The sequence below is a fragment of the Egretta garzetta genome, unplaced genomic scaffold, assembly GCF_000687185.1.
Source record: "Egretta garzetta isolate BGI_Z169 unplaced genomic scaffold, ASM68718v1 scaffold299, whole genome shotgun sequence".
In the NCBI taxonomy this organism is placed as follows: domain Eukaryota; kingdom Metazoa; phylum Chordata; class Aves; order Pelecaniformes; family Ardeidae; genus Egretta; species Egretta garzetta.
Window position 1 is genome coordinate 1667821 of NW_009260696.1, and position 6060 is coordinate 1673880.

The 6060-nt window shown below is 57.2% G+C and overlaps 1 protein-coding gene across 2 annotated transcripts in view; it reads left to right on the forward strand.

Annotated features, from left to right (window-relative positions):
* SLC29A4 (solute carrier family 29 member 4) overlaps positions 1-6060 on the forward strand; it is a 37647-nt gene that overhangs the window by 25172 nt on the left and 6415 nt on the right. For both annotated transcript variants that reach the window (XM_009645906.2, XM_035901328.1), the window contains 2 exons: positions 2874-3191; positions 3459-3627. The gene's annotated coding sequence lies outside the window, so the exon portion shown is untranslated. The remainder of the gene's footprint in view (positions 1-2873; positions 3192-3458; positions 3628-6060) is intronic.

The following is a 6060-nucleotide window of genomic DNA, read 5'->3' on the forward strand; positions in this document are numbered from 1 at the left end:
GGTGGGGATGAGTAAAGTGGTGGTATTGAATTAAAAAAAAAAAAAAAAGTGGAGTAAAGAGGGGGGAGAAATAAATAAATAATCCTGTTTATGAAATGAAATGGCCGGGTAGAAAAATGATCTCCAGGAAGAAAGCAGCTCCCAGGGCTATTTTTAGCTCTTCTGTTTCTTTTTCTCCCTCCCTCCCCTTCCCCAGCGCAGGCTGGGGTTTGGTGCATGTCAGTCCCACTGCTCCCTCACCTCTTGAGTGCCAGGTGATGCTTTTTTTGTGTGTTTTGGGGGGGGGTTTATTTATTTTATTTTTTGCCTCTTATTTATAGCACAGGGGGAAGGCGGCAGCAGGCAGGAGAGGCTGCACAGGCATCACCCTCAGCCCTGGCTGGGAAAACGGGGGAGCAAGGTGGTGGAGGGGGTGGCGGGGGCTGTGCCTCTCCTGCAGGACCTGTGTCAGCAGTGGAGTTGCCCCAAAGCTGGACTTTGCTCCTCAGCAGCTTCAGGGGCTGCTGGAACCCCTGCAAAGCCCCCTTTGCCCAGGTCCTGGCAGGTTGCAGTTGCTGCATTCCCTGCGGCACGGGGCCAGGAGTCGCCTTTGGTGCGTTTTCATCCTTTGTGAGCCCCACGTTGTTGCAGCACCCAGGGCTGGAGGAGCCCTGGGGATCCATCAGGTCCTTCTCTTCCCCCCCGGGCACCATCGCTCCTCAACCCCTCCCAGCAAAGCTTTCCTCTGCTTCCCTCAAAGGCGCTCGGTGCTGCAGCCTTCCCCTTCCCCAGGCATCCCTCCCTACCCCGTATCCTCCCTTGGCCCCAGATCTCCCATCCCATCCCTCCTGGATGGTGCTGCTGCCCCCAGGACCCCTCTCTCCGCATTTCTCCGCCGCCGGCTCCCTCTGAGCGAACATCCGCGTGGGCTCCCATCTTTGTGCCTCTATGGAAGAAATACATAATTCTTTTATTATTCAATTAGGAATTTAACACACAATCAGGTGATCGCTTTAAGAGGATTTCCTATAAGGCAGGATTTGAATAACCGGGCTACGAGTAATATATTCCCTTAACTGGTTTATTCCTTTATCAGATTTTTTTTTCCCCCTAAGCGCTTTAATGCATTTACTTTCCCATTGTCACCATTTTTCTCCGCACTCTTCCTCCCTCCCCAAGCTTATGCAAATCCCCCGTAAGGCGTTTAACGCTTGTGTGTGTCAATAGAGCCGAAATCTTCGCGACAGCATTAGGCTTCATGCATGTCCCGGCTGATTAAGAGGGGCAGTGGGGCCAGCCCGGCCGCCCAAGCCCCCTTTCAGCCCTCGCCATGGGGCCGGGGAAGGGGCCCCCAGACCGGGAGCTGCATTTTTCTAGAGAAAAGGCTGGAGCTGAAAGTAGCTCTTTTCTTTTGCAGGGCGAAACGTGAATGGGGAGCGAGGGGCTGACCTGTCTGCTGCTGTTTGCTGCCCTGTCGCTCAGCTTTTGGGGTGCTGGGCGGGGTGCGTGGAGGTGTTAAACTGGTGGGGGGAAACGTGGTGTGATGTGAGCGCGGGAGGAAGAGGAGGGGGGCAAAATAACCCAGAAGCCAATTTCAGCATCAATTTGCTTGCCCATCACCTGCCTGCTTGGCACCAGCTGCATCGCCCCCGGGTGCCCACCCACCTTTCGGAGCCCATCACCGGCAGAAAAGGCAGGTTTTTTTATTTTCCCACTAATTGTGCTGCCGAGGGCTTAGATTGGCTCAGCCGGTGGCTCTGCCCATTGCCATGGCGCTGGGCGGTGCTGCCCAACCTCCCTTGTGCCGCTGGGTTGCTTTCCGAGGAGGTAGTGCCTTGCCAGCAGGCCTGGCTTGGTGCCCTCTGGGACTTGTTTTGGGGCAGGGGGGGCTAACAGCCTTCATGGCTGTGGGGGTCCTAATGTGCCCAATGGGTGGGGGAGAAGCCTGGAGCACCGTCTCTGGGGGTGGCGATCGCCCTGCTCGCCTTGGTGGAGTGTTCACTCTGAAACCTACAGACAACCTGGACACTGGAAAAAGGGAAGCACGGGGAGGAGGGCAGCGTGCAGTAGCATGGTGGGAATAGCCACAGGGGCTGTGTTGCTTCTAACACACGATTTCCCCGTCACCAGAGGTGCTCAGGCTTTGTGGCTGCTGGAGAGGCCCTTTGTGAACCCAGCATGGGGGGAAAAACCCCCACCCAAAAGGCAACCATCACCGTTTTCTCCTTCCAGGGAAAAATCTCTTCTCTCAGCCTGGGTCTTTAAATAGTTTGGTGAGTGGGAGCGAGCTCAGCCGGCCTTTCCCGGCCGTTGTTTCCTCTGCGCCCGCCACTGATTGTCTCCTTTTTTTATCCCGTCCTGCCGGTCTGCCTGTGCGTGCAGCAATTATGCAAAGTTGCAATCAAGGAGCTGAATTAGCAGCTCATCTTGGATTAATTAGTGATGGATGCAAATCTTTTACACCAAACAAGGCGGGGAGGGGAATGCAAAGGCTGTGGGTATCCTCTCTGGGTTTCTCCAGCTCCCTCAGGCTGGTTTAGCTGATTTGGGAGTGGGAGGGATGCACGGAGTCACCCCTTGCAGGAGAATCGGGGCATCCGCATGGAAGAAGTTGGTCCTTGGCCTTGGGACGAGTGCTGGGTGCCCCAACGCTGATGCTCAGCTCAGCCCCTGCATCTCCCTGGAGAATTTAAACCCAGTGCTTTGGGCTTAGAGCAACTCTTCCTCCCACCCTAGTCCTTTTGCAAAGCTTGGGGAAAACCCAGTTAATTCCTGCGGCCACCAGTGCCAAGCTCCCGCCAGCACTGGGGATTTCTGTTCGCCTGCAATCGGATTGCAACAAACTCCTCCAGTTGCACTGAACAAATTCCCTGGCTGCTCTCCGCTTCTCGCAGGCCCCGATAATCCCCCAAGCGTGACTCCGGCCAAGCGACAACATCCCTGTTTAATCCCCCCGTCTCCCTGCAAAGCCGGCGCTGCCAAGGATGCTCCCAGCACTGGCATGGCACGCTCTGCCGGCACGGGGACCGGACCCTGGGGAAGGCTGCGAAGGCTGCGATGCTGTTTAAGGAGCTTTTCCAAGAGGGGATTGCAGGCTCGGGAACGGCCTCCCCTTCCCATGAAGCAGAAGAGATGGATGCGCAGCACTCCCAGGGTGGGGGGGCTCAGGCATTTTGTCCCTTTGCCTGGTCCTCCCTGCTCAGCAGTCACAGGTACAGGGTCACCCACTCCAGCTGGTGCAGAGGGGACACAGCATTGGGCATGGAAAGCCAGGGGCAGCCTGGCAGGGTGAGCACGGTTTGGTTAAGGAGCTGGGAGTTGCTGCTCCTTAACCAAGGGATGGCTTGTGGCTGCTCCCCAGGGGTGGGACAGCAGGGACAGCCACTTCCCGCGGTCCCCAAGGGTGTAAAGCCATGGAGTTTGGCAGCGCGGTGGGATACAGACACCTAAAAGGTCTCTCCTTCCTCTCACCTCTGCAGCAGCAATGATTAATAAAACCTGACTCTGCTGGAAGGGCAAGAGAAATCTGAAATACAGAGGATTTCTGAAGAACATCCTAATCCGATGTCTCTGAGACAAATGAATCAGCAGCGTCTTATTCCACCCAGCGGGATTAATCAGCGTTCGACCAGGCTCCAGGAAAGTGAGGTGAGGCTCTGAATAGCAAGGAGCCGTGGCGAGGCAGCCGCAGGGTGTTAGCTGGTTCATGGAGCCGAGCAAATCCCTCCTCATAATCCGGCAAACGCCACCGGGATGCACCCGCTCGTGCCGGGAGCCGTGGGACAACGAGGAGAGGCAGGAAAAGGGGAGAAGGCAAAAATACCTCTACAGAGCTGTGGTGTGGGTGAGGGGATGCTCTGCGGCCCCTGCTGTTGGATGGGGGGGTACAGGGGGAGGCCCCAAGGTGGGGCTGCGTGCGCGGGGTGTCCCTCCTGCCATGGGGACCGGGGTGGCTGAGCCAGCTTCGCCCCGTCGCACTCGGAGCATCGCGCCTGGTAGGTTTTCCTGGCTGTTAAAGTGGGTCAAGCAGAAACCCAAGGAGCATCTGAGCTCACCAACCTCGAGCCAGCTACATCAAAGCTGAATTATTCAGGCCCGGCTTAAAAAATTGAAAAGCCCAGCAAAACTCAGGGAGAACCCAGCTCATGGGACCCCTCCCCAGGCCCCCATCAGGCAGAGGCGGCTCAGCCTGCCCATGCTCAGGGGGCACCCTGGGCACTTTGGGAGGGTGGACCATGTCGTTTGGGTCTAACAGGGCCCTTGGGGATGGAGAAGGCAGAGAGAAACCACTCGAAGTTTGCCCTGATGGCTTTGTCTCCCTACAGTCCCCCATAGCCATCCAAGCCATAGCACAGCCCCATTTCACCCACAGCAGAAACAGCAGAAACGGGACCCCCTTGTCGCCCAAAATGGGGATCAAGAGGGCGCGTGATTTTAGACAGGACGGTAAAAGTCAGGAGCTTGTTATTTGCCACGAGATGTTTTGTTGTAGCATCTCCCCGTGGCTGGGGGAGCACCAAGTGTATTTGGGAGCAGAGAAGCTCCCCTGCGCTCAGTTGCTTTTACAGGACCCCCCCGGGCTCCATACCTGGGGCTTCAGGATGGGGAGAACCAGCTCGTGGGGGGAATCCCTGCAGAAGGCAGTGAGTAATGCTGCCGGCGAGCCGTGAAAAGGAGAGCGCACATATGCTTCAGCTCGTCCTGCTCTTTTTGCAGAGCACTCGCACCGTCTGGGTGCCAACCAGCGCCAGGCACAGCCAGGGAACCCCCACCAAAGTCACCCCCTTTTCTTAAATTTCCAAGGTACCTTGGCAGGGGGTGGTGGGGTCTGGTGTAGGTAAGGGGACATACCCCAAGAGGGGGGGAGGTGCTTTGAGATTTCACAATGTCTTCTTGTAAACCTGGCACTATCAAATTAGAGCTGAACAAACCCAGCCGAAATAAGCAATCTGAAAAATCCCCCCCTTGCACTAGTGCGCTGAGTTTTGCAGGTGCTCAGCCAAGGGAGGAGTGGGGAACGCTGAGCCCCCAGCTCTGGGCAGAGCTCGGTGCAGCAGTCTGGTTTGTTCTGAGCCAAACTCTGGCTGTTTCAGCCAAGGAGAAAAGATGGAAATTTCCACCTGGCCTGTTTTCCTCCCTGCGATGAATTTGCAGGAGCCCCTTTGCTCAGCCCTGCTCCCGGCAGAAGGGCAGCAGAGGAGGCGCCGCTGGTTTTGTCTCTAATTTCCTCTGGCGTGAGCGGCAGCAGCGCATCCCGCCGGCCCCGCGCACTGATTTATACAACGCAGCATTTATTGACTGCGAGGCGATGATTGTAATTCACAGCCCGGCGCGTTGCAGGCGCGGCGTGTGAGCAGGGATGGTACCTCTCCTCCTTCCCACTGCCGCCATCCTCCCACGCTCCGGGTGGGGAGAGCCCAGCAAGGGCTGGGACCCCAGGGCTCGCACCCAGCTTGGTGGGAGGGGGTACCTGCTGCCCCCCCTGCCCCATGCTTTGCTGCAAGAAAACCTGATAGCATCAAATCCCTGTGATGTCGCCTGCAGCCTTGGCCGGCTCGCCCAGCTCAGGAGGGGTGGGGACACCTGCGATGTTCCTGCCTGGAGCACCTTCCTCGGGGACACTCGTCCTGTCCCCAGACAGATGTGACCCCCACCCCATGCTGTTGGTGCCCTTGCTTCTCTGCTTGCATCCCTTCGGTATGCTGGGGAGCAGAGCCCCCTCCCCTTGCTTCCCCAAAAAACTGGAGGGGGTTGCTGCTTTCTGCTAGCCAGAGCTGCAGTCTGTCCGTCCATCCATCCATCATCCATCCATCCATCTTTCTGTCCATTCACCTCGTCTTCTGTCTGTCTGTCTGTCCGTCCACCCACCCATCCATCTCTCGTCTGTCTGTCCACCCATCCTATCCGCACATCCCTCCATCCATCCATGGACAGCTCACGCCGACCCCATCGGCCCCTTTTATGCCAGAACCGTTTGCGGGGGGGGGGGCAGGACCCTCTCCCTGCATGAAATTACCAGGGCTTCCTTCCCAATTAATCTCTGCAATTAGCTCCAGGCCTCCCAAACCCTCCAAAACGCCT